This window comes from Passer domesticus, chromosome 1, assembly GCF_036417665.1.
Source record: "Passer domesticus isolate bPasDom1 chromosome 1, bPasDom1.hap1, whole genome shotgun sequence".
Classification (NCBI taxonomy): Eukaryota; Metazoa; Chordata; class Aves; order Passeriformes; family Passeridae; genus Passer; species Passer domesticus.
In genome coordinates this window covers 6,681,269-6,708,660 of record NC_087474.1, presented here as the reverse complement: position 1 = coordinate 6,708,660, position 27,392 = coordinate 6,681,269, and the positions used below count along the sequence as shown (strand labels likewise).

The 27,392-nt window shown below is 40.5% G+C and overlaps 1 protein-coding gene and 1 long non-coding RNA gene across 4 annotated transcripts in view; both read right to left on the bottom strand.

Moving 5' to 3' along the window:
* DPP6 (dipeptidyl peptidase like 6) overlaps positions 1-27,392 on the bottom strand; it is a 539,077-nt gene that overhangs the window by 254,681 nt on the left and 257,004 nt on the right. The gene's annotated exons all lie outside the window — the stretch shown is intronic.
* On the bottom strand, positions 22,043-24,018 carry LOC135308210 (uncharacterized). The gene is made up of 2 exons (XR_010368763.1): positions 23,698-24,018; positions 22,043-23,090 (listed from the first exon to the last, which is right to left on the bottom strand). It is a non-coding gene; the product is annotated as an uncharacterized LOC135308210 (long non-coding RNA).

The window sequence follows — 27,392 nt, the reverse complement described above, 5'->3', positions numbered from 1 at the left end:
TGCCCCTCTGCCTGCTCCTGCTGGTGTGACCTTGGCAGCTGCAATGCAACAGATGCCTCTTCCTCACTTGTTTATCCGTGTGAGAGAGACTTCTGAGGCCCCAACTTCAGTGCCAGCTGTGAATGGTCTCCAAATTGCTTTTGCAAAGTTTGCTTCCTCACAGTCTGGCTTAGTGTTCCTGCTCCCTGTGCTCTTAGGGATCAATATTCACTGACATTTTCCCCCCACAGCTCCTGGTTATTTCAAGGTAGCGTGTTGTTTTAGGAGTGGAAGAATTTATTTCTTGGCTCTTCCTTCCTTCCTTCCTTCCTTCCTTCCTTCCTTCCTTCCTTCCTTCCTTCCTTCCTTCCTTCCTTCCTTCCTTCCTTCCTTCCTTCCTTCCTTCCTTCCTTCCTTCCTTCCTTCCTTCCTTCCTTCCTTCCTTCCTTCCTTCCTTCCTTCCTTCCTTCCTTCCTTCCTTCCTTCCTTCCTTCCTTCCTTCCTTCCTTCCTTCCTTCCTTCCTTCCTTCCTTCCTTCCTTCCTTCCTTCCTTCCTTCCTTCCTTCCTTCCTTCCTTCCTTCATATATTTTGGAACTGAAATATCCATGTTAGAAAATGTAAAAGACATCACCAGGGATGAAAAAATATCAGCCCCCCCCCCACCAAATGACTGTCAAGCAGAGAATCCCCATGCTCACAACAGCTGCAAACATATTAGGCTGTTTAGCAGCTTGGAAAAGAGAGAGCCTCATCTTCATTTTTAGCTCCAAAGTGATTTATAGGATGAATAAATGATCTGCATATAAGATGATGACTGGTTTAAATGTAAATGTTGTGAAAGACTTCTTATGTAAGCACATACATTGCCCGAGACTTCCTTGTGCATAAAAGCTGCAGCTGGAGCAAGTGGCTTTTAAAGCATTTGTTTTATGAAGTACACTTTTCATCACAATGGTTGTTATTTTTCATTTACTTTTATATCAGCTTTAACAAAAGAAAAAAAGGCAAAAAATACTTTAACTCACAACATGAACCACACACTTTTAATAGTGAGGGTATGCAAAATAACGACACTGTTAAATGGCTGAGTAAAACATACATTCATCCTAAAGATGTCTCATACTTGAAAGTTGTACCATGGCAACCTCTGAAGTCTCACAGGTGATGGAGGCATAAAGACCAAACAACCTCAGTTTCTGAACATAAACCATGTGGCTCCTGAGACTGGGCAGGCTGGGCCCACCTTTGGCCGTTTGGAGAGGAGCTCCTCAGGACTGCCACCACCTGTAGCAGAGGGTGTGACCACTGGGCCCTGAGGGGTGGTGGCCCACTGAACACCATGTTAGCCTCATAACTTCTCTCAACTATTCCCAAACACCAAGAGTGCAAAGATCTCTCCTCTGCCACCTGCACTGGTGTTTTATCTGGTGTTCACTGCCTCCCCAGCAGGCTCACGGGAGCTGGATGGGTTGTGGTGACCACTGCCCTCAGTTTCTGGTGGGCACTATGATGGTTGTGAGGATTTGTTAGCTGGTGTGTTTTTTATCAAGTGTTTCTAAACTTCTTGGGATTAAATCTGTTGTGGTAAGCATATGTTACTGCATTCCTGCTAGCTCTGTGGTAGATAAGCTTTTCCTCCAACCTAAAATAACCTCCTCAAGAGTCTGAACAATGAAAACACTGCCAACACTTGTCTTCTCTGAAAGAGGCACAAAGGGACCCAAAGCCCTTCCTGTCTGCTTCATGTCTTTATTTTTGGAGAAGACAAACCCACAATGTTTTCAGATTTCTTTCTCAAGTCTGAAAGTGGAGGGAAGAGGCAGAAAACAACACTTGGGCAAAACTCCACTGAGCAGATAAACCAAGTAATGCACAGATTCATGTCACCTCACTGAATTTCCCCCTGTGTGCCTCAGTTCCCACCCTGCATTCACCTTTCTGGACTGCAGGTCTTGCACACTACCTGTCCTTATCCCAGAGGACACACAAAACTGTTACTGGTATGTTGAATGCCCTCTAGTGGAAATGCAATTTATGGAAAATGGGCCAACTGGAAAGGTCTACTTAGAACCTCAATGCTGAGGTACAAGTGTGTGTTTACTAAAATAGATAAAGGAGGTAAACAGAATTAGCTTATTACTACTGCAGCTCCAAGAGTTGCTTCTGTTGTGATGAAGCAAAGAGAAATCAGAACAATGCCTTGATCCAATTTTTTTAGAAAACTGACCAGCAGTTTTGATATGCCATTTGTACCACTTCAGAGAGCTTTCATTTTCATAATCATGCTAGTACTATGTCATTGTTTTAAGTGCCTTAGAGAGGTATTCTTCAGCTCTGAGGATGCTGCACCAAACCAGATTGCCAACCCACTTGTAGCCAGATGACACAGTAAAGAAAGTGGAAACCTTACAGCATGATGTACAAACACATGCAGTACACAACTTCCCAAATAGAAACCTAAATAGAACAAATAATTTAAGTAGTGTGGTGGTGAAGTCCTGCTCTTATGTATTTATTTGATCTACCTGTAGCACAAGAAAATTAATGCAGAAGAGATGCATAACACCTATATATCCTATACATCTTACAGGAGAACAGCAGGGCTCTGGGCACAGCAAAAGGGGAAAAAGACATCCTTTATTTATCATTGATAATGTTCATTAATTACAGAGACAGCAGGTATTCAGCAATGCCATCTTGAGCACTCAGGTGGGGCTGGAGCAGGGGCACATTCACAGCCCCTGATGTCCTGCAGGCAGAGGGGATGAAATACTCACATTGCCACTTGAAATGACAAAGGGCGCCTCAACCTTGTCCCTACTGGAAACAGGGATGAGTTCTCAAAAGGCTGTGATTGTCAGTGGCACAAGAGCAGCAGCAGCAGAGATGGGATGTCCAAAATGTACAGGCAGTATAATAAAAAAGTGTCTTGCCAAGACTGCTCCCTGTGCCTTCCCATCTGAGTTGTGTGTTCCTTTGGGGTCTGACAGCCAGGCTGAGGCACAGGGAATGGCTCTGGATGGCTGAGTGCTGCTGAAGGATGCTAGGAGTGCTGAGCAACACTCACTGGGGGACTGAGGACCTCTGTTTAACTCACTGTGACTCAGTATTACCTTGAGATTGCCCCAACCCAGTTTACAGAGCTTCACACTCTTTTGTGAATATGAATAAAATACAGTACAGCCTCCCCAAAACATTGCACAGGTACTCTGATGTACTTAATCATAATTTCCCACACTCAACCCAGAACAAGAAGTGTATCCTTTTTATAGCACTCACTAGTGAGCTTGTCTAAACCAGGACATCTCCCACACAGTTTTTCCTACATTATTGTTTGATTTTGTATCTCTGACCTTTTGATTTTACCATATTCTGAAGACAGCAAAGTAGAAATAATGACACAAACATTTCAAAGTAGCCTACAAATATGAACCTCTGAATTCTTGCACAAAAAATTTCTGTGATTTCATTTAGTTTAGAAAATAGCACAAAGAAGGGAAGTTGAGATATTTTGAGACTAACAGAAAGTTCCATAACATGGTTACACAAAGCTATGCAGGAATGTGAACTTTTCACTCCTAATATAAAACCCTTAGGGAATCACACAAGTGTGAGCTAGAGCGTGAGAGAGCAAACCAGAGTGAGCCATTTTCTTGTCACAGATAATTAATGCATGTCTCGTTTACATATCTCTCCCATTTCATGTCACTGCACATATGAAATATCCCCGTCACATATGCACACATAAAAATCAGCTACAGGTGGTGCATGTGACTGCCTGTGTATGTTGTAATCCAACACCAAAGTCCACAAAGAGACAAAAACTGAGCCCACTCCTTTTCCAGCTGGCTGGTGTCCTGCCCTGGCTACAAGAGGAGATGCAGGAGCACTCAGAACCCACCCACCATGGTGGGCAGTAGGAGACAAATGCCATGTGCTCAGATCAGGCTTTGCTGTAAACAGTGTGTCCTGAAAAACCCTGGGTCAGTGCCCAACCCTACCTGTGGAGTATCTGCAATGTGTTACCTTTGGAAAGCTCACAAAGCTTCACATTCATGCATGAACTCATGCTAGAAAAAAGTCGCACCACCCATCACTGCATTCTCTGTTGAGCAAATCAAAATTTTTGAAACAAGAAGGGGCAGATTTCATCAGTCCTGAGAGCACTATCAGCCTGTTATTGCAAATATTACCCAAAGACATCTTTTTGGACATATTTTCCAGGGATAATAAGGCAGCTTATGGCTTATATTTATTCATGGAATCAGCAGTCTTTTCATTTCTATTGTTCATCTCTGTAGATCAAGACTTCAACTGGTGTGGGAAGTGACTGCAGGATGGGCCATTTAGAGGCTTAATCTGCAAGAGCCTGAAATAATAGAAATAGAATTTGGCCAGCATAAAAAAAAAAAAAAAAATTAAAAAAAAATCCATCTGCCTTATGGAGCAATCCAGAGCACCAAGTTAACTAATTCTCACCTTGAGTTGCAGAGTTTGGTGACACCAGAACAAGCAGTAGCTACTCTGAGAGGATTAATATGAGCAGAAAATGAAGAGATTGATGGGCAATGTATCTGAGCTCAGCATGAAAGGGAAAATGTTGTACAAAGTTTTAACAGACATCATTCTTCAGAAGTACCTGGACTGATCACTTTGCCCCTTCCAGCAGTCAAAGAAAAGTCAAAGTACATGGGAAAACTCTAAGCAGCAGATCAGGCTTTTAATTATGTCCAGAAATGAAGAGACAAGCTTTCCAAAATAGATAAATCTATTTTCAACCTTTTCGCCCCTTCAGAGATGCCAGAGGCAGGCTGCATGTGATTAAAAGCTACAAAAATAGCAGTTACAGTCTTGCAAGGATGCTTTCAATTGGCATTTTCTTTCAACTGATTTCACTTCAGATAATATTGGCAGCAGGATGCCACAGACCTGATTAAACAGTTCATCTTAACCATTGAGTGCCAGACTGAGACTGTTGGTTCAGCTTTGTGGTAGTGGTAGAAGGCAAATAAATATTCACTTACAGTCCATCCAGCACTGCATTTTAATACTTTCTTATCAAGTGGTCCATTAGGATGGCAGGAATTGTAATAAAATAAACCCTTTTGTATCTCAGTGTTAAATAAACTCTGTAGTCTCACATTCCGTGATACAGACACATTCTCCAGCAGCACAGAGGATTCAGACAGCTGCCTTAGAGAAACCTGTTCTAAAGATTTAATTTTCTCCCCAATAACAATATGGTTTGTTACCAGAAGTTTATGCAAACACAGATGGTAGAACAAGCCCTTATGATGCAGGTAGGCCTTTGCTGAAAGAGTAGAGCTCTCACTGAATTGTGAAACATGATACCAGAACATCACTTTGACTCTCCTCCCATGAGGAAGTGGGGTAGTTAATTTGTTTGGGATGAATCCTTTCTTGGGGATACAGAAACTTAAGTATATTAACCAGATTTTGCACTGTAAATGAGGTTTAAATTTCTATAATCAGAGAGAATTGATTGCAAAGAAGTCTGATGGAGCTTCCACCCTGGCAAAATCCCGTACATCTTCTTCTCCCAGGAACTGAAGCTCCTTGATGTTACTCTGCCTCTGTGAAGTGGCTCAGAGTGGCTGTAAGAGCAAGGCACATCAATTTTGAAGCCTCCTTACATAGTCAGAGAAAGTGCAATGCCAACAGGAAAAACGAACCCCCATTTTTTGTGTGCTGAAGTCAAAACCAAAAAAAAAGCATCTCTTCATAAAATAGTCCTGTAGTATAGTTGCATACAATCAATACTGCCGCCATACAAGATCATTGTAATGAAAATGAAAATTTTCTAAATTAAAAAGAATGTTTTTTTGTTGATACAGTCTTTGTATTCCAACAGCACCAAGGAGCTGCACAGCTGGGGGCTCCCTGTGCTTTGGGCTAGGGGAGTTCTCAACAGAACAGACCCTGCAGAAATTATTACAGTCCAACAAGAATATTCTGCCTGCCACCTGCACAGCACACTGCTGCCCAGTCCTGAAGAGAATATTTTTACTGTCAGTGACTTTCTCTCTGCACACAGGACAGATATTTATTTTTCCAGTCCTCACTTCTGAAGCCCCCTGTAGAAGACTCTTTCCATGTGTGCAGCATTGCTTCTCTGTACCTTTCCTGCATACACAAAGATCAAATGGTTCACATTCAGTAGCTTTGGGTGATGTTACACCTCAGCTGAGCAAGGATTTAAAATGTGCAGTTCCCTGCACAGGTGAAGCTCATTGGGAGGTGAGATTTGGTGGAACCTCCACCAAACTCAGCGTTCTGTTTCCACTTTCAGTGCTGGGCTTGCACACCAAGACCACAACCTTACTGGGGGCTGGGACCTGGTATTGACCCTGCAGCTCAGAATTACCAAAATGTGCAGCTTTGTGCGAGGTATCAAGAGGTAATTCAAAGTCCAGGGCTTATTTCCTTTCACACAATGCACATCTAAAGAGTCATTCATGAATCAGACTCCTGATCCTACCCAGTGGGATGTGGTGGTGTATTTATAGTCCAGAATCCATTACAGTTAATACTGCACTATTTGCACTCATCTGCCATAAATCTAATACTGTTGTTATGGCTGTCCTGCTTAATGTACTCCAGGAATGCTCTTCAAGCCAGTATCAATTATATTTGCAAATAAACTAATGCTTTGGGTTAAACAAAGTGAAAACATTCTTCCTCTGAGAAATTTAGTACTTTGTATCTGCATCTATTCCAAGTGAATCTTGTTTTTTATTCAATTAAGCACCACAGATGACAACAATGATCCAGAAAACATTAAATGAAAACATTGATTCTACAATATTAACGTTGAATGAGCCATGAACTGCTACCAATAACATAATTGTGACACATCAAACTCAATTACAACTTCAAAGTAGTCCTCTTATTCCACGGTAATTATTTAATATTATTTTCAGCTTGACTCTTTTATCACTGCCATTTGCACCAAGCTGTCACTAATTTAAAAGCTGATATTTTGTGACCTCAGTCGAAATACCTGGCACATAAACTATCAGGTAGCACAAATGTTATAGAATGTGTTCTTATCCTGTTCCTCTTTGACATTACTGTTTTCAAGATTAGATTGTGCAGGCACATCAAGCCAGAGCCTTTACACCAAACCCAGACACTCATTTTTCTTTGTCTTTTGCAAACCAGCAGGTTCCTGATGATGGTCTGGACAGGCCAGGCTTGAACCTTACTGGAGTTAGGAGAGTTTACAAAGAGGTCTTTGACACCTTTCCTTTCTGCATTAAAAAACCAACAAACCCCACTGAAAACCCAGATCCAGAGGTTTGCAAATGGACACACGAATAAAGAATTTCCGATCTAAACCCTTGTCCCACCATGGACCTGACACAACAGAAACTTTTTGCAATATAGTGTCTCATAATGAGCGAGACTTTATCAAACATCTATCCCTGGCTCAGTATAATGGTTTAAAAGCCAATACCTGTTCTCATTATACCCACAGCACAGCCCTTAAAATGTCACTTTTCCCTTACAGATCAGGACTCTTTGCAGCAACCTTCTTTATAATTATGTTTATTATCAGCATCAATTTCCATTTCTCCAGGCACCCCAGAGGAACAGCAGATGCCTTTCAACATTTACAAGGCAAACTGGCAATAATTGCCTTCCCCACTATGGAAACTCCATCAGTGCTGGGGTGACGTGAGGCACAGCAAACCCTAATGATACCTCAGTCAGGCACTAAGGAATAGCACCAGCCTGTTTTTAACAGGATTCCCTTCGGCTATCGATCCCTTACTCAGGACTAAAATACATCTGCAAAGAGGGGAAGTATTTATGATAAAGGAGAGTGCAGACAAGCATGTTTGGAGAGGTTGCCAGAAGGTACAACTAAATCTTCAGGAAAGACTCATGTGTGGAGATTTCTTTAAAATCCTCACACAGTGAGGCATGTGAGAAGCCCAAATTCCATTAAAAAAGAAGAAAAAAATCAATTTCTGGCCTTCCTGAAGAAAAGGAAAAGATTGACTTCATTAACACAAAGTGCAAAACCCAGGAGAGAGAAAAAGACGCCTGAAAATACATTTCCTTTTAAAATGCCAGTACTCTTTTTCTTTATTTTAAATGCTGATATATTTTTCTTTTTAGTATGGATTATTACTTCTTGCACATTCAGATCTGACAGTACAGCAGCTCATTCACCTAAACATTTAGCAAACTTGACAGTATTCAGCTCTAATAACTTGAGAGCCTGAGAAAGCACAGGAACATCCTCATTTCATGGCTCAGATCTATTTAAGAACAGATACAAAGTACTGCTCACAAACCGTAACAGAAACAATATTGTCCCAGCAGTAAAACCACAGAATGGAAAAATCATGGAAATATTACCCATTTACAAGTTCCACTAAAAAAAAAAAAAAACAAAAAAAACCCAAAAAACAAAGAAGAGCAACTGAAGAGGATTTTGGTCATGCTGATTTAGCTAGTGAAACTCTAAAGGAAAAATAGAAGTTTAATGCAGGGTAATGAAATTGTACATTTTACATTTTCTTCACAGCTTGAAGAAGACCCCCTGGTTAAAAGTGAATTTTAACTAGTTTCCAATATGCAAAATTTAAAGGCTTTTTGTGTTTTTGTAGCTAGTTGTGTTGTTGCTATCTGTGATAAAGTGATACTAAATGGCCTGAGTGCATCAGTCTGGCAAATGTTGTAATAAAATTGGAGCCTGCAAGTGCAGCCACCTTATATGTGAGGCCATTTCTGAATGAAGGACATATTTGCAGCAGCAAGCAAGTTCAAAACGACAAAACACATTACATTGGATCAAGTTAATGATCAGTTTAATAAAGCTTGTATTATGACAGCCAGAATCAGCCAGATTAAACCACAAAAATACTTTCACAAACCTGCTGAAAGGCACAAATTTTCTGTTATTAGTATTCCTTCCAAAAGCTCTTTTTATACATTTCTAATCTTTATGCTGATGATTGTAAATGCTTTTTGTTCATGTAAACACAGGAGCACACAGAAGACCTGACTAGAAATACAAATGGGTGAATTCAATGTGTAGAAAACATAATTAATTCCAGGAAGTGTAAAAAACAGAAAGGATTCTATGCTTCCAGTTTAGCTTTTATCTTCATCCCCCATACTTAAATTTTAATTTAAGTTCTGGAGTTTGACTATATACCTAAAAGGTGCTGCTGCTAATCAAAACAGCAGTACTCTTAATTTTGATATGTTTCCATATTCTTCCCAAACCTGTGAGAATTAATCTCTCATCTCCTTTTGTGACAAGTTCCATGTGTGAAAATAACATCTGTGTATTCAATTTTAACTCAAATATTAGAAAAGTGAGACTTATTCCTTGTTCAGAAGTTTTTTTATTTCCCTGCATCATGCCTTGCAGCAGGACTTCAAGAGACACAGGGAAATATGTGGGGGATAGGTAAGGAAAACTATTTCACAGGAGTTTGCGTGGGGAATCTCATGACTCTGGTTTCTGCTATCCTGGTTTCTTCCTCTCTGTAGCTTCTTGTGCATCTGTTCATCAATGAGCATGACCATTTCCATGTGAGGAAGGGGAAAAGATGTCCTGATATTCTGTTTAGTCCCATTCCCTTCCTTCATCCTCTTCTACTGTAAGAGAAAAGTCTCCAAAATTAAGGATTCCTGTCAGGACATCTTTGTTGTCCTCCTTGTGGTCCCCTTTCCAACACTAACACCACTGTTTAAGAATTCTCCAGTCAGAAAATTTACTTGAGCCTCTAAATATACTCATCACACACCTCTAAGCCCTGCCCTGCAAGCAACATTCCCAGTGAAACCACAGTGCTTACTTATATAATTCAATAATTACATTATAATTGCCTGCTGTATTATCCTCTGTCCCATTTTTAACACATTTCAACATCTTGTTTGCATTTTGTTAATTCCCTTTTTTTTTCCTGAGTCCTGCTAAGCTCCTGGCCTCAGTGATGTATTGTAGTGATGTAGCTCCAGAGGTGCACTGTCATCCAAGCAATTACTGTTGTCCATTATCAAGTAATTTCCATTGTCTGTAGGAAAACTCAAGGTCACACTCATGCACTGCAGCTTTGGGCTGATCACCCAAAAGGATATGCCACTAATAATTACTATTTAAATGCTACAACAGATGAATAGCAAGCACATTAACAGTGGTTCAGCTGTGAAGATTATGCTGGAGGAGGAGATTACCACAATGCTGGATCCCTGAAGGTGCTGAGTATTTACAATTCCCATTTGCATTCCTGCTGGGGCAGTGCCAGGGGGCTGTCTGGCAGGGCAGGATGGAGCACAGGTATGTCTGGGAGGTGTGGTCCCTTTGCACCATGGGACAGATCCCACTTGGAATAAAAATCTCACCTGCAAGAGACCTGCTACTGCTTTTTCAGTCTGCAAAAGAAGATAGGATACCTCTAGAGTGAAGAGAAAAGTGGGAAGGGAAAAAAAAATTCCCCTTTGTATATCTACTGCCTCATAGAGACACGGAAGGTCAATTTAATACTGGTCTGTATCTCTTTGGAAGGTGAAGAGACAAGGAAAACCTCACACAGGAAAGGGATGGACAGCTGCCCACTGCTGTTTCTTTGGGAGCTCCCATCTCCAGCCAGGACCAGGAATTCTCTTTGGGGAAGGAGCCCAGCACAGAGGGAAATGTTAAAAATATCACACTGCATTCTTCATTTTCTAACAAATATGTGCTGACATTGCATTCAGCTGTGCTGGAAACAATCTAGTTTGCCATTATTAATACTTTATGAGGTCAATCATCACCCCTGACAGAGCTGAGCTCCTTTCAATCAGAATGGTGCCTGAGGGGCAGCCCCTGCCAGCACTGGACACAAAGTTTTATACAGTCTAAAGCCTTGAATGGCTTGTGTTGGCTCTGACCCTCACTGTACTTGTATTTTGGCATAAGGAAGCACAAGGTTTTCCCCTTTGTCTTCTACATTTTAAGTCTACAGCTCAAAACAAGGAAAATCTTGCACAAGGATGTCTAACCTGATGCAAATAGATCATGCACAATGTGTGTTTGCTCTTTGGGTCTCTGTTATCCTCCCTCTGCAGTGTTACTGACACTATTTGTCCTCCCTGAGCTAATTCTTAGTCATTTTCAGGAGATAATGTGCATTTATTAAGCAGATCAATACTTTGCATGCTATGTTTCAGAAAAGTCAGATAAATTATGGACTTTGTTTGACATTTGTCTTCTGGCACGATAACATGCTCCAGAAAGTCAAGTGAACTGATAAGCCAAGAACTCCCTTTCTTAAGTCCAAGCAAAATATCCTCCATCAGTAATATTCTTACCAAAGTGTTGCTTTGGCACTGGATTTTTCATGAGCATTGCTTATATATAGAAACTACATCAGCCATGCTGCCCAATCCTCTCCAACCACCCCATCCTTGGAGAGGAATCAAAAAAAAATCTGCCAAAGCTTTCAATTCCACTTGCTACTCCCATCTCAGCTCTCAGATGTAACTCATCTGGATCCCACGCCTTGACAATTTTTAACAGTTCTAATTGCCTACATATCTGCTCTGGCATAATCACAAAACCTTTTAGCATTTCATATTGCCCCCAGGAAAATGTATTCTAGTCTCTTGTATGACCTTCAGCTTTTTCTCTAAACACTAATGGTGCAGAATCCATGGAGGCTTTTTGCAATGACAATCTCATCTGTCATTCCCTACTCATGTCTCTGAATGCCCTCATTGACCTCAGCATTCCTACATTTTTTCTGTGATGTTAAAGAACCTTGCTGCTGTTTACTCACAAGCCAGTTACTGTCTAGCAGGCCCAGTTTAACTTTTCAATTCCTTTTTCTATTTTCTATGCAATTTTTTAAAAGGAAAGTCATAATTAAACATTCCCTCAATCTCTTTATACACATGTACACAAATATGCATTTGGGAATAGGTTTTAGATGCATTCCAGTTTAGATAGATAACTTTCTTTATTTAAACCTCCAGCACATTGTACCACTCACAAAAGGAAGAGAGGAAATAATTTCAAAAAAAACCAACAACCTTCTAGTTTTACATCCAAATCTTTAAGGGTTTGATACATCTGACCCTTGAATTCATCTCTGTTTGCAGAAGGAACTCAGGGGCTGAAACACTGGAAGGGACCTGCTCTCAGCAGAGATCCTTAGGGCACACTCGCATTCCTGTTGAGCTTCTTCCTATGCCACTCTTCTCAAAACAACATAAGGGGAGGTACAATAACTTAAAATAAGAAACCCTTTATCCTCTGTCTCTCCCAGAAATTCAGTTTTTCCCTGGTATTTTTCCCCCACACACTACACACTTTTTAAACACCAGGCTGAACTATTCACCCCATGGGATGAGCTCAAACACCTCATGGGTGGTGACAACTTCCCCATTCTCAAATGCATTTTCTCATGCATCTTCCCTTTTGCCATGCTGCTACATTGGTTTTCTCTGCTGAAACCTACACCCATAGGCTGCTCTGTCCCTTGGGGTAATCAGCCATTCCAGAACATTTTAATTCCAGCTCATTAACCACTCCTCCTTCATCTTCACCACAGGTTTTGTGTATATTCAAACATCTCCTTGGTAGCAAAGCACACAGACAAGTAGCAGTCAAACAGAGAGGAAAGGATTCCTGTGTCCCACGTGTGTCTGAGCAGTTCCTTGAACAGTCCAAACAGGCATTCAGACTTTGGGGAGTAATATCACACACAATCATAGAATCATACAAGGGCTTGTGTTGGAAGGGACCGTAAAGATCATCTGCAAAGATCATCACCATGGGCAGGGACACCTTCCACTAGACCAGGTTGCTCAAAGCCCCATTCAATCTGGCCTTGAACACTTCCAGAGATGCTAATTTCTTCTTCATATCTAATCTAAATCTACCCTCCTTCAGCATAAAGCCATCCCCCCTAGTCCTGTGCCCTTTTAAAAGGCCCCTCTAGAGCTCTCTTGCAGGCCCCCTTTAGGAACGTGGCATACAAATCTACTTTTCTCATAAAATGCTCTCAAGTAGGCCAAGTTTATTGAAGCATATTCCCTTCCTCCCTTCCATCCAAACGCATTAGTTTGTGTTAGCAGAGATGAAGTTAACTTCATTATCTGTGAGTGTTTGTAATCTCCATGTCCCTTTGTAGTCTTTTCTCTTTCCTGCCTATTACTCACAGTTCCTCCCTATACAGAACCACACACAAATTCATTAACAGACTGTTTACTCCCTCTTCAGGATCATTAAATGGAGATGCTAAATGAGACCTGACCTAACACAGCTGCACTAAGCATTTCCTTGTAAACAGAGACTTTGCCATTTATCAAAAACTCTGTACTAATTTTCTGTCCACACAAAGTTGTTTATATTGAGGCAATTTCTAAAAGTTTTCAAATTCAGACTTTACCCATTGTTTTACCCTGACAGAAGTTAGTAAAAAAAGGCCCTTAACTCAAACAAGAGTTCTTCAAGAATTAAACTGATGTCTGAGGAAGCTCTCTCCAAACTCTTACGAAAGGCTGAATACATCTAATGAGCCATGATACAAAACTGGAAATGTGTGGTTCTCTTCATCTGGAGACACTGTGTGCAGGGCACCAGCCACAGCCAGCCCTGGGCTGCTGAACAACACACATCAATTGGATAGGGTCCAGAAGAGACTCACAATTTTCCAAAAATGCATCATATCTGAGGAAAAACTGGAAAGAATTCAGATGTTTTAATTTGGAGAGGCAGATGCTGAGGAGATGCAACATCTCTCAGGAATGGTGTGGGTATAATTAAACTCGCCTTCGGACACAAGGGTGATCTGCATGACCTTTAGAGATCCTTTCCCTTCCTATTTTCTCTGATGTGTTGATTGTGTAGGTTGTCTGCCCAAATTTCTCTCACAGACATCTCATCAGCCATCACAGGCAGAAGCCCTGCAGCCCTGAGCCTTGCATTCTACACCCCAAATGCACCCACAGCTGCTCCAGGATTGCATCTCCCCTCAGACCCCTTGGCTGAGGCATTGGATGCTCAATGTCTTGCCAAATCTTCATTTCAAGGGTGGAAAACTCAGCAAGGGCTGTAAGAAAGGTAAACACTGGAGCTGCTGCACCCCAGGACACCAAGGTCATGGGGAAAGCCTCCCCTGGTGCATCAGAGAAGATCTCAGCTCTGGCTGCTCCCCTGGGTCACCCACCATGGAAGGAAGGCACCCACCAGCCAGAAACTCCCTTTGGGTGGCCCAGGAAAGACAGGGAAGCTGGTGGCAGTGCTGCTGTCTGTTCCAGCATCCAGTCTGCCCTTCCCTGAAGCAGGATATCCCTCGAGTCCTGCTGCACTTATCTTGCTGGCATTTTTCACACTTCTAACTACCCTCTTGGCCTTTCTAATGAAGAGATACTCAGCACAATTTATTACAAGAGGTCACTTGCATCAAAGCACTTGTCTCTAGTCTTTATTTCTGATAATACTTAGAGAAAAATCCTTTCCCTCTATTTTTCTCTTCCGTAACAAACAAGGACATGAATAATTTCCCATTTATCACTTCTTAACTATGACACTTGGTCTCCACAAACCCTTCCCAGCCACTCCCAAAATGGTGGTGAGTGGACATGTAGCTTCCTACATCCATCCCCATCTCCAAAACAACTGCTTTTATGCTCTCCTTCATTTCTGAATTTGCACAATCTATTAAAAAATATAAATACTTTAACTGTAATAAGGTTGACATGTTTTCTTTCATGCCCATAGTCTGCAGATTAAATCTGCTGCTTTATTAATTTGCACTCAGAGTGCCCATCTCTCCTTCCCTCTGACCAATGCTTCTGCTCTGCTTTGTGTTCCCTGCTGCACTCACCACATCCTCCTCTGCTTCCCTGGGGTTATTAATTGCTCCTTTTTCCCAGGCATACAGCTGGACAAAACTTCTCCCATTTAGGAACAATTGTCAGCTCAGGCATTTGGAAGGAGGGATATTTGGTTTTAATCAGGTAATTTGGGTAACTTTGTGCATCTCTCGTTTGATCATCAAAAGGGAAAAGCTACCTGTGTTTTCTTTTTAAAAGCTCTGTTTGACAGCTGGTTGTGTAATACAACCCAGAGGGCAGATGAAACTCTTGGTGAGACACACAGAATCTTTCCTTTGATCACAGAGCTCCATGTAAACATTTTTTCCTCCATTCCCTCTGCTCATTTACCTACAACACACACTCTCACCTCACACCCTCCAGCTCCTTGCAGCTCTCCTGCTGCCCTGGCTCTATGCAGAACCTCATTCCCCCACCATGTCCCCAAGCCAGGCAAGCCACCCCACATTTCAAAGGAAAAGCTGAGGTTATTGCCAGTTTTCCATTCTCCCCAGCAGCTTGGCTCCTGCTGACCCAGGCAGCCCAGAGCCTCCCCCACTTTGTGCAGCTGGGAAGGCAGGCAGGCTCATAAGGCACCAGGGGAGTTGAATTCTCTGCAAAAATACATCCCTAAAACACCCTGCTGGCTGCTAATGACAGCACAGCTCCCTCCACCACCAAGAGAACAGGAGAGGAGCATATAGGAAAAGCTGATTGTGTCAAGCCTCAAACAGAGCAATGTTTCTTGTTTTCTGTTTTTCCCACCTGCAGCCAGGCATTACTGGCTCTGAGCTAGTGGAGCATCAGTAAAGGAGGTTACATCAGCAATTACCATGTGAGAAACGACCCACATACAGGAAAACACTAGCATTGAATAATTACAGACATGAGGCAATGGGTGTAGGAGTACCCTGTGCCAATTTTGCAAGGAGAAGGTGAGCCAGATACTCCCTTTTGCTTGAAAAAATAGGATAAAAAAAATAGGGAGATTTTTTTTTACCCAATAAAATGCAAAATGATGCCTATTCCTATTTTAAAACATTGTTCCCTGCTGGAGAAGCAGGATCCTGGACCTGCCACACCCCACTGCTGCCATCATGTTAAGGTCCATGGAGAGCAGGCTGAGCTCCCACAAATTATGGGTTGGACTCTACACAAACAGACTTCCCATGGCCACAAAAGCTGATGATCACCCCTGCCAGAGCCTCAAACAGTGCTTAGGAGCTACCCAGGGCTCACATTTTGTACCATAGGAAACACCAGGAAAGAAATCACATTTGGTATTCAAAGGTAAGGCTAAGATCATTGTGAGATTTTGGCAACTGCCCTTATCCCAAATATAAATACATAAATAATATAAATACAAATATATACAATATATTTGTATTATATATTATATATATAATATATATTTGTATTTATATTATATACAATAATATAAATACAAATAAATACAAATGTACACACATTTATAAATATACATATATATTATGTATATTTTTACACACACAATACATGAAATTTTCTGTAGTTCTGTAGACTTATGCTGCAGAATGTTTGTACATCTATGTCCAACAGCTCAGTGTGCCATCTGTATAAATTTCTGCTGCATCCATGGCTGCAGCCTGGCTGTCCTCTACACCAGGTACTTAATTAAATGCTAATACTCAGAAAAGGCTGAGCAAGTGTCTGAACAACCAGGCAGCAAAAGCAAGAAATGAGGTAGAGAATGGATTATCCAGATCCCAACACACAGCAGACTATTTACTAGATTTTATTTTTCTGCAGTAAAAATACTGCACTTCATAAAATTACTTGAGTTACAGGAAATGAAACAGATGAAAAAAAACCAGACCAAACTTGAATATAGCTGGGTAATATCTTAGATGAAATCAATTTGCACAGACTGTGAAAAATGAAGAATGGGATTATAATGGATTATTTTAGTACAAGCTTTTGATGTTTTGTGTAAATGTTTTTGGTATTTTTGTTCCTCAAGAGAGATGTTTAATGACAACTGCTGAAAATCTATGCAGTTCTTAGGAGCACCATGGAGCTGCCTTGAAGTTGTGAGTGAAATTGCATGCAGAGGATAAATATATGTTCAGCAGCAGGAGAACTACCAACAGGAAAAAACATCATTAAAGTATTTCTATTCTAACATTTTAACACTTCAAGCCCCAGGTGAAATCTTACTTTATCAGACACAAAATTCAATAATACCCAACCCAAAGAAAAGTAACTTGTGGAGCAGAAAAATGATGCTGGCATATTATCAAAATGTTGATTGTCTAACAGAGTATTACAGAGAGAAGTACTCAACCCTGTGAATCCTGGAAAACATCATTACTTCTCAGAAAATTTAATTACCCCTTACATCTCTCCAGCATCTTTTTCGTCAACCATTCACAAGCATCAGAGTTTTGTCTAGTGCACTGAAAAATACATCTACATCCAGAAATGTAAACAGGGGAGGAAACAGCCACAATATTTTACATTAAAAGGAGAATTGTCTCCTCCTTGCCAGGAAAAGTCTCTTTCTGAATCGGGCAGCTCAACACACAAAGAGCTTTCCAGGCTCATGATAACCTCAGACCTGACACCACCATTCTGGCCTCTCCAGAGAGTCTGTTTGGAGATAAAAACTGGCTACAATACTGCATGTTCTCTTTCCCAAGGCAAACTAAAAGTAAATTTTAAACAAAATCCAGTGATCTGAAGGGGACAGAGCTTTCAAAAAAAAAAAAAAAATCCAAGATTGTTGTTCAACACATAAAATTGTAAAAAATGCAGGACTTGGGGTTTTTTTGTAACCTCTTAATTTAAAATCTCATCAGCATAATCGTCTCTGTTTTAAAGAGAGGAAACTAGTGCCCAGTTATGACTGATGGTCACTAGAAGATATTATTTCTGCTAAGTTGTGGCTATACTTGCCACTATATAATCTCATAGACCAATTGGGTTATTCACTCTAGTGAGCTGTGACAGGTAATAACACAAATACTGCTTCAGGTCCTAATGACACTTTGCTGTGGATCCTAAGAAAGTGCTTGTCTTATTAGATGGCAAGAGTGGTTTCTTGAGTTTGGACTCTATATAAAAACTAACACATGAGCAGAGCAAAGAAAAATGTTATTTATAATCCTAAATACCATACCATTCCCCAAAGTGACAAGATCAATATTGCAGCTTGGCACTTGCTACTGTGACAGATGGTGCTATTAAAATACTGAGCATATCTTTTCTGCAGGAAAAAGAAAAATAATAAGCCAGGAGATTATATGTCGCCCTCATCCAATTTGCATTTTAGGTTACTAAAAACTGGTAAAAAAAAAACAAAAGTAGAAAACACTTACATGTTCCTCTTTCAAATGTAACAAAACAGTGAAAAGGGCTATTATATCCTTTTTGAAAAAGACACGTGAGGGATGCTTTCAGCAGTGTAAAGACTATCAGAAAAGGGTCTTCATTATGTTCCCGACAGTATTTTGCATTAATTTCACCAGGGCATTTTCATTTTTAACACAAGTACAAGAAGAGATAAGGTTGGGAAGATTACTGATGTCTTTGTGAACAGCTCCAGAGGTTCTGCCGGGAGCCTTTTGTGAAACACACCTGAGAAAAGCTGGGGTGAGTGTCAGTTGTTTCCCAATTCCCCAGGTATTTCAAATGAAGATTAGTTTAGGTACCTACAAAGGGTCAGCACTGCAGAGCTCATTGTGCTGCTGAAGAACCTCCCAGCTGAAATCCTCTAAGGCTGAAAGCCATCTGCAGCAACTTCTGCAATCAAGACTACTCATTGATAGAAAGTTCTCCATTTTTATTTCTACCTATTAAGATTTCCAATTTGTTTTAATTACCTCCCCTCATCCCCATCTCTAGTGTTTAATTCTCTGTCGTGAATTCCTTTGCTCTAGTTATTTATTTATCTGCTGATTTAGATACTCATGCTTAGGCAAAGAGGAGGCATTGGATGTTGAATAAGGATTTTTTTTTTTATTAACTACAGCTCTGCAGAAGATTTTCTGTGTAGACCTAGACCTGACCTTTCTTTTCCTGTGCTCTTTTAAACTGCTAACTTTGCTCAAGCAAGTTCTGTTCATTACATTCTTTTCATCCTCAAGGAACTCCGGCCATGTAGGTGATTCAGAAATACCTTTTTTATTAATGAGAAGTGGATGGATAAAGGATAAAGAGTGAGAAAAAAACCCAAACCTTCCTATTGGAAATTGCTTATCTTTTGCCAGGTGCCTGTGTGGGTTGAGTAGGTGAGCATCTTGACCAACTGGACAATTCCATTTACTATCTACAGGGTACACAGAAATGTCTCTAAATTTCTCTCCATAGTGAGTCCACTCAATCAAATACTGGATTCTTCATAAAAGTGTTTCTGTGGGTGTCCATGCTCCTTCAGTAGTGCTGGACAGGTTTGGGTAGTGACACAAAAGTTCAGGGATGGCTGCTGATGGTTGTTTTCCTAGGATGAACTGGACAGAGATGTTTTTTAAGGCTTGAAAACTGAACAATAGCTGCTTTTCATGTGGGTGAAGAATTGAAATCTCTGGGCTAATAAAGGAGAAGGGTCTAGTCCTAATGAATACAGAATTTTTAATGAGAATTCAATCTAAATGATGGTTCCAATGAAGCAGAATCTAATAAATTCTAAAATCTCCCAAGAAGGAAATACAAATTTCAGTATGAAGCGCATAGTCACAAAAGAGTGCAACAGGAAAGTTTAGCATTGGAGCTGTTAAATGTATCATGTCAGAATCTCTGTTCAAAAACTGGGGTAGAAAATTAAAGAATTGTGAACTTCCCAAAGGTAACCCTTCCCTGGGGATACAAAGAGGTGCTGGTCAAAAAGAACTAATTCCATTTAATGCAAAGCACAGCAAGTCAGACTGTTTTAATTTTTCTTTTATGTGATGCTTAATCCAGGCTGCAAACATGTTGTGGAATTGAAGAGCACAGAGCTGTATTCCAGCTCTCCAATGGAAGGATAAACCAACAACTGTTGTGTTTTACAGAGGTGCAAATCTCAGTCCATTAAATTAACAAACAACCAAACCAAGCCCCAAAATAAACAAACAAAAAAACCAAAACCCCACAAAAAACAAAACCCCAAACCAACCAACCAACAAAAATCCACTCATTTTATTGTCTACATGTGTTAAGGTCCTGATAAGGAAGAATTGTGGTCAACTATTACCTTAAATGCACCAGGGAACGTTTTTGAGCCAATTAAGAAGGCTTGGTTTACCCACCAGACAAAAATATGTGTGTGTGTATATATATATATGAACACCATTGTTAATGAAAATAAATAATATCTGAGCAACTGGTAGAAGAGATTTTGTAAGTGAGGAAAGGAAGTCAAAAAGTTCTTTGGAAGAATCATGTCAGATGATTAATCCTACAAAGAGCATAATTATGTATTTATAAGGATCAGATAACTATGTTTTAGTTGTTGGAAGGCAGGGCTAAGAAAGAATAGTCCAACAAGAACAAATACAAAAAACCTGAGAGAAAAATTAAACCCAGTGCTGCCAAATACAATGTAGTCCATCCTAAAGACTAAATTTTGGCAGAAAAAAAATCAATTTTAAATCAGAAACTGGTTCATGTCTATAAATTTCCATTTCTGTTGAACTGAATAGAAAAAAAAATATAGAAAGAGACAAGACTTTTGATGCCAAGAATAGAATGCAGAATGAGAATAAATAAAATCAGGGAAGGAAGAATGAGAGAATTACATAATTCCAGCATCACACAATCACTGCCTCTGTAATTAGTGCTGACTGAGTCAACAAGTTTAACAGCTTGAACATTTTGAACAGCTTGATTTTGAAGATGAATTCTACTAGAAGCAGCAGAAATATTTGTCCTGGTATAACCCTCTCTTGTGTCTAGGTAAACAGGGGACAACCAGGCAGCCCCAGGGCAGAGAGGTGGGAATTTGAGAGCCCTTCACTCATTGCCCAGGAGATGGAAAGCCCTGCAGTACCAGCAGTAGTTCACTTCCTCTTCGAGTGCTTTCAGACTCCAGGGGATGGCTTTTTTATTCATATGCACAACATCTGCTTCTGTTTACAGACTTGACAATCCTCCAGGAGCTACTGCAAGGTGATGGTAACCAACTGCCCTTCTGATTCAAGTTACTTTTTGATATTCTCTTAAATTTTCCTTTTAGGGAGTTTCTAAATAACCTAGAAAGTCACAGTAAATTATGAGCAATCCTTTTTTTTATCCCACAGGGCATTGTTGGGGGAAAAAAAATTGTTACAAAGTCATCTAACAAGGCATAGTTTGTAAGAACCCAGGACAGTACACAAAGCTACCAGAGAGCTTTCCCCAAATATTATTAACCAGCAGGATTCATAAGAGCAGGCCAGAAAAACCTTCAGGCAAAGAGAGGCAAGTAATAAAGTCACTTCCTCATGTACATTTCTACTTTCTGGATCTGCAAACCTCCTGCTGAAAATGGGCTGGTACAGGGGTGAAGATGAATTAACCAAAACTATGAAGGTGAGAAATAAACCCACTTCCCCAGCAGCAGGATGCCCACAGGAAAGTTTGTTAGTAGCAATCCTGTGGTGTAAAAGTGGCAATCAAAGGGAATGAGAAGGTAAATGATTCAGTCCAAGCACAAGGAAATTAATGAATTTCTTTTCATTTCTCTGCCACTTCAGAAGGTGAATGGGAAATATCCATCTCAAGGTGATGCTTTACAGGTAATGAAGCCAAGGTACTCACAAAGGCAGATGTATCATGAAAAGAGGTGAAAGAACAGTTCAATAAATTACATTGCACTATATCACTCAGGCTGGTTGGTATCATTCCAAGAGGGTAGAAGAAATGAAGGTGAGTGACAACATAAATGTATATTTTAGTATTAAACCATCTGAATCACAGCTGCACAGGGGGAGGAGGTGCCTAAAGCAACGTCTGTTTATTAAAAAGGATGCCAGAGAGTGAGATAGGGATGGGAGCTTTGCATTACCTTGTCTTGCCTCAGTAACAGGGGAGGGCAGAGGGGACAATGAATGAGAACAGAAAACACGGGTAAAAGCACTTCAGTGCTGACTGTAAAGAATGGGCAGATATGGGCAAACCCACAAACCACTGTAGCATTTGCCAGAGCAATTGAGCCAAATGAGATGAGAAGGGGAAGCTGAGGTCAAGCCACTAAGTGGGTTACTCCTTCTCCAGAGAGATATAACAAAAACAGCTGAAGAGTAACAGTGGATTCCCAAAAAGTCATTCCAGAGTCCTCAGGGTGGTATTTGAGTAATAACACAGGGATGGAGGGGAATGGATTTCTGCCACACTTAGGAAATACAGCATAATATTACATGTGCAGTTATTCTGGCACCCTGCAGGGTGATGGCAAAAAGTCCCAATACTGGAGAGTGGCTCCAGCTTCATGTGGCCAGAGGAATATGCTCACACCTGAGCTCTCCACAAGATCTGTGGCTTCCTAGTCAAGAGCTATTCATCAACATATCCCACAGAAAGCCTGAGAAAACCTAGGTCAGAAATTATACTCTTAATGTGCCATTTTCTTCTCCCAAGGCTATAAAGGGAGACTGGAGTGACCAGGTCAAATACACACAAGATATGAATTTTTCTGGTATTTGTACTTCATCGAGACATATCCTGTACAGCATTATTCCATGCCTTTAAGGCACCATTCTTGTTTTCCCCACTCAAAATGTGTATCAAACCTGCAGGGAACATGCCAGAACTACAGACCAGCTCCACAGCCAAGCAGGGTCCTGCCTGCAGCACATCAGCTGCTCAGTAGTGTGAGGGACGTCAGGTGAGGATTGGGGGCCAGTCCTTTCAAAAGTACCAAAATGGGAATTGAATCTTCTCAAGCTCCTCAATGCAGAATCTGCTAATTGCAGACGTTTACCCTCCTCACCTCCTTAGAGAAAAGTGGGTTTTGCAGGGAAGTAGGATGAAAACACCAGACTGCTGGAGTGTTTTCCTAGAGAGTTATTATCTGTTCAGCCAAGGATGAAGCTCCAGGGAGGACACCAAAACCTTCTAACCTACTTTTTTCTCCAGTCAAACGTTAAAATGCAGCAGTTGCATCCCCATGGAAGGCAGTGCTGTGAACGTGGCTGGATTTTCATTCCACATTGAATCTTGCTGAGGCCACAATCTTCCACAGAAGGCAAAGATATGAATTCACTCACAGGTCAGTTTAACTCAGGAGTCACCAAGTTTCCAGGTAAGCTGAATAACAATTTCTGTGCATATTCTATATTTGAAGAGGGAAACATAAACTTTAAAAAACTGTCAAAAGATTTTGCCTGTTTATTCCTGCATTCATCAGAAAGATCACTTTTTTCTGACCTTAATGTGAGCATAAATCTGATCAAAAGAATAATATATTTCAATGGCCTCACTGTACTTGATGATGCTATTTTACAGGGTTTGGGGCAGGCAGAGGAAACCACAGTGCCTCAGTGACAGGTTTAGTCACCAGCTCACCCTGCAGCCCACAAGACACATTCTACATTGTAAAAGCCCAGCATGGATGGTACAATCACTGAATTCATTTCAGATCTTGCTGCAATTTCAGGTGTGTCAATTTATCAGCCTCTTCCCCCTCAATTCTCATTCTTTCTGTTTAGGATTCTGACTAACTAAGAAGATGATAAGACTTTTATTTCTTAGAGGCACCTACCTTATACAGTTTCTGTCCTAAATTTCTGAGCAAAAAAATCTTTGCACTCCCTTGATTTCTGTTTGCCAGATCTGTCAGGTCAAGTAAAGAGCTTGAAGGGGTCAGGCCAAAAATCACAGATTAATTTAAATGGCAATCCAAGACCCATGTAACTTTAGGGGAGAAGTTCACCACTTACTGTGCTGCTATTGGCAATTTTGGTCCATTATTTCAGGATCCTAACCCCAGAACCAGGGAACCACAGAGATGAAACTCTCAGCTGCGATTCCAGGATGTGCAGCCTACATAAAAACCTCTCAGCTCTTTTGGTCCTCCAGCTCCAGTACCCAAAACATCCTGTGCTAGGCAGGTCCTGGAAGCTACAGGAACCTGACAGATTTCCACCAGAACCCCCTACAGGACCTTGTGAGCCTGGAGCCCCAGCATAAGCTGCCAACTTGATGGGGAGAAAGAGCTACCCCAGGACCCTGCAATTTCCAAGAGGATCACCTGGGTCAGCCCTGCCCATTCTCTCTGCAGGTGTGCTACTTATAGTATTTAATTGCATATAATTGGATTATATCACCCCAGCAGTCTGGGTTTAGGTGATAATTTCTCCTGTTCAAGACAGCTAAGAACACTTGCTTTGCTAATGCAGGGAACTATTAGGCTGCTTGCTTTGTTCCTGGGGAGCTCTCTGCCTGTCTCCCACAGAAATATTATCAGTCCCTTTTACTATCCTCAGGTCTCAAGAATTTACGTGTAGGCACCAAAAAATGGGGAAATACAGTTTAGAGACTTCCTTACAATATTAAACTGCCATGAAGCCTGACTCACAGAAATCGATTTACAAAAGCTCTCCTTAATCTAATGCATTAACACACAAATATATGCAGAAACCCAAGAATATGCAAAAAACTAGAATTGTTTGATGCTTGGAGTCTAACTCAGTTTTGCCTGTGCCACACAGAGATTAGTCATACCAGGAATTTTATAAGGTGAGTATATTTTATAAGGTGAGTAGATAAACCTCTGCAGTTATCGTATGGTTATGTTTTGTGTTCTAGAATATTATTATACTGTATGCAGCCTCTCAGTGTACCTTTTCTGACACTGGAAAGATGTGAGTGCTCTAACACTTCACATTTCTCTATCGCCTCTCTTGCAAAGATCCCAAGGCAATCTAAACCAACAAGGATCTCTCATAGCACCACCATAAACTCCATGTAATTATTTCCATTTCAGCCACTGGGGAAGCTAACAAGAGACCTGTCTAACATGAAGTAGCAGCAGAACCTGGAATAGAAATTTGGAGCTCTAGCTCTGATGTAACCATTAAAAATTCTGGCTCCTACATGCATTAAATAACCTTTGCAGAGAGAAAGAAAATTTTAAAAAGAGCCTACTACATAAGGCATCATATTTCTACATTAGTTCTATGCTGGTCATCCAGAGAAAGCAGCATCCAGTGAATAGGGTGGTGAGCTTAGGAGACCCAGGCTCATTCTGATCTTGCACATTTATTCCAAGCAAGCCACAGTCTCTGCAGCTGTTTTTTTCCTGAGGAATAAAAGTACTGCCAGTTGGAATTAACCCATTGCTTCAGTTGGTGCATTGCTGCAGAGTATCAAGCAGTACTGAATATCTGCATGCTAGGATGAAGTTAAAATTAACCTTTGCTTCAGTTGAAGTTATCTCGATTTATGAGCGACTACTTCTTGAAGCTTTCCCTCTGCAGAGCTTTTCCTCAGAGCTCTGCAGCTCTGCACTTATGCTTAAGTTAAAAGATTGTATCCCACCAGCTCTTTTGAGCAGGATAATTGGCAATTACTTATTTTTGACATATGCAGGAAATCTAGTAAAGGATAACTCAAATTCTGTTAGCAGTGATGAACTCCTTTTGCAGAACAGTGCATTACAGTGCTCCTCTCCACTGCCAATAGCCCTGGCAGTTTTAATCACATCTCAGAAGCATTATGTGCAGCACATTGTTTCTTATCTGCAAGGTCCACGCTAGAGAAATTCTTTTGTTATGTAACCTTGAATGCTTTGCCTAAACTTTTTGAAACTCCTGCAACCCCTGACTGGTTGAAAAGAAAGCAGAACTGATTTTATCTTGTTCCTCTTTATTTCCATGGCTGAAGCTTTCTGCATTAAGTGTATTAATTATCTCTTGCTCTTGTTAAAAACAAATACATCTAGGCATGTAAATTGCCAAACAGCAGCTCATCTTACTAAGACATTTTTAATGAGAGTATGAACAAAACTGCCCACAGACATGCCTGGTGGAACTCTACCTAGAAACCGGAGTAATAGACTCATTACAAAAACATTACACATTAGATATCCTGCTCCCTCAGTGTGAGTGCAGATTATCTGAGTGCATTTAGAAAACAATAATTTTACCACCAGTAAATTACACCTCAGGCCAAAGGATACAATGTGTGTGCAGCACATCACTGTATTTTAGCTGCATCCAGAGCCTGATGAATTATCTCAAATATCAAATCATGCAGTAAAAACTTATGATTAAAAAACTCGTGATGAAAAACTCATTAGTGGGTGTTTTACTTTTGTAAAACTGAAATTTTAATGCTTTAACTAAGTTAAAGACTGTGCAACAGAGAGAACCCTGGATAAAATTTTACAATTCAGGCCTATTTCCAGGAGGTGGGAACATTCTTAGTTTTGTTTCTTTCTGAAGAAATGAAAATGATTTTGAAAAGAAAATATGGGAAGTTGCAATAGAAAGGTTTAATTTTTTCTACTTTTTCAGCTCCTTTCCTCAAAAACCCCCATCCATATTCAAATAATATTTCTAGGGAGAAGCTGGCACATAGAGTAAAAAAAAATAAAAAATTCTACCCAACTCCAGTTGAAGAAAAATAAGTAAAAGTATGCAGGGAAGACTTTGTCCTCAATGCCATGTAGAGAGAATTTCAATAATATCAAGGCAACTTTTAGAAGCACTTGCAGCACCAGATAATATATACTTTATTTTAAAATAGAGCACTACATTTCTAACATTAGTGCTTATTGAGAATTTCTATACAATTTAATTAGGTGGTGTGTGAAGTTATTGATCTGGTAGTTTAAACACTTTTTAAAAAATTCACTCCCTTATAAGCTACTGAATTTTGTAGTGATGTCATTCTTAGAGCTTAGCATTATCAGTGCAATAAAAGAGAAGCCATTTCTAATTAGATTTTCTTAATGTGATACTGTTCATTATGGATTGATTTTCTCTTTCCCTCTGCTATTTCTAAATGAGTTAGGTGAAGTCTCATTTTTTTGCAAGTAGAGGTTAATTTTCACTGGCAAAGAAGCAGAGAAATTGTACAAAAGGTTTATGAAAACCTCCTTAGGCGACTTTGTCAGATCACCTCGTGCTATGTTTCAGTATCATTAGCATTCAAGCCTCAAGCTCCAGCTCTAATAGATGCTGAAAGATTTGCAATATTACCCAAACTTGTGAAGAGGCTCAAACTTTCATTCTGTAATGAACACAGATTGCACTACAGCAAAGCACTGCTGTTCAGAGGCTGGGCTGCTGCTACGAGGTGATTCACAAATTGGCTGCCACTGCTGAAGTGATTTGTAGCAGGGATTTTAGTGCAGGTAAGCACAGATAAATGAAGGACCTTTCATTGAAGGACCTTTGTGAGGTTATGTTGGGAGCACAGGCAGTGTGGGCACCCTGTCTCCACAAACTTGGCACTCCTCTTGGTTATTCTTATCTCATTCTGGGAACAGAGAAATGCCATGAGGGGTGAGGACTCCATTTGGTCATAATTTTCAAATTTCAAACTAATTCTTCAAGTTGCACATGCTCAGCAAGTTCCAGCTGCTCAACTCCCACTGGCTTTGGGTATGAAAAATTCTAAATGCTGTGTG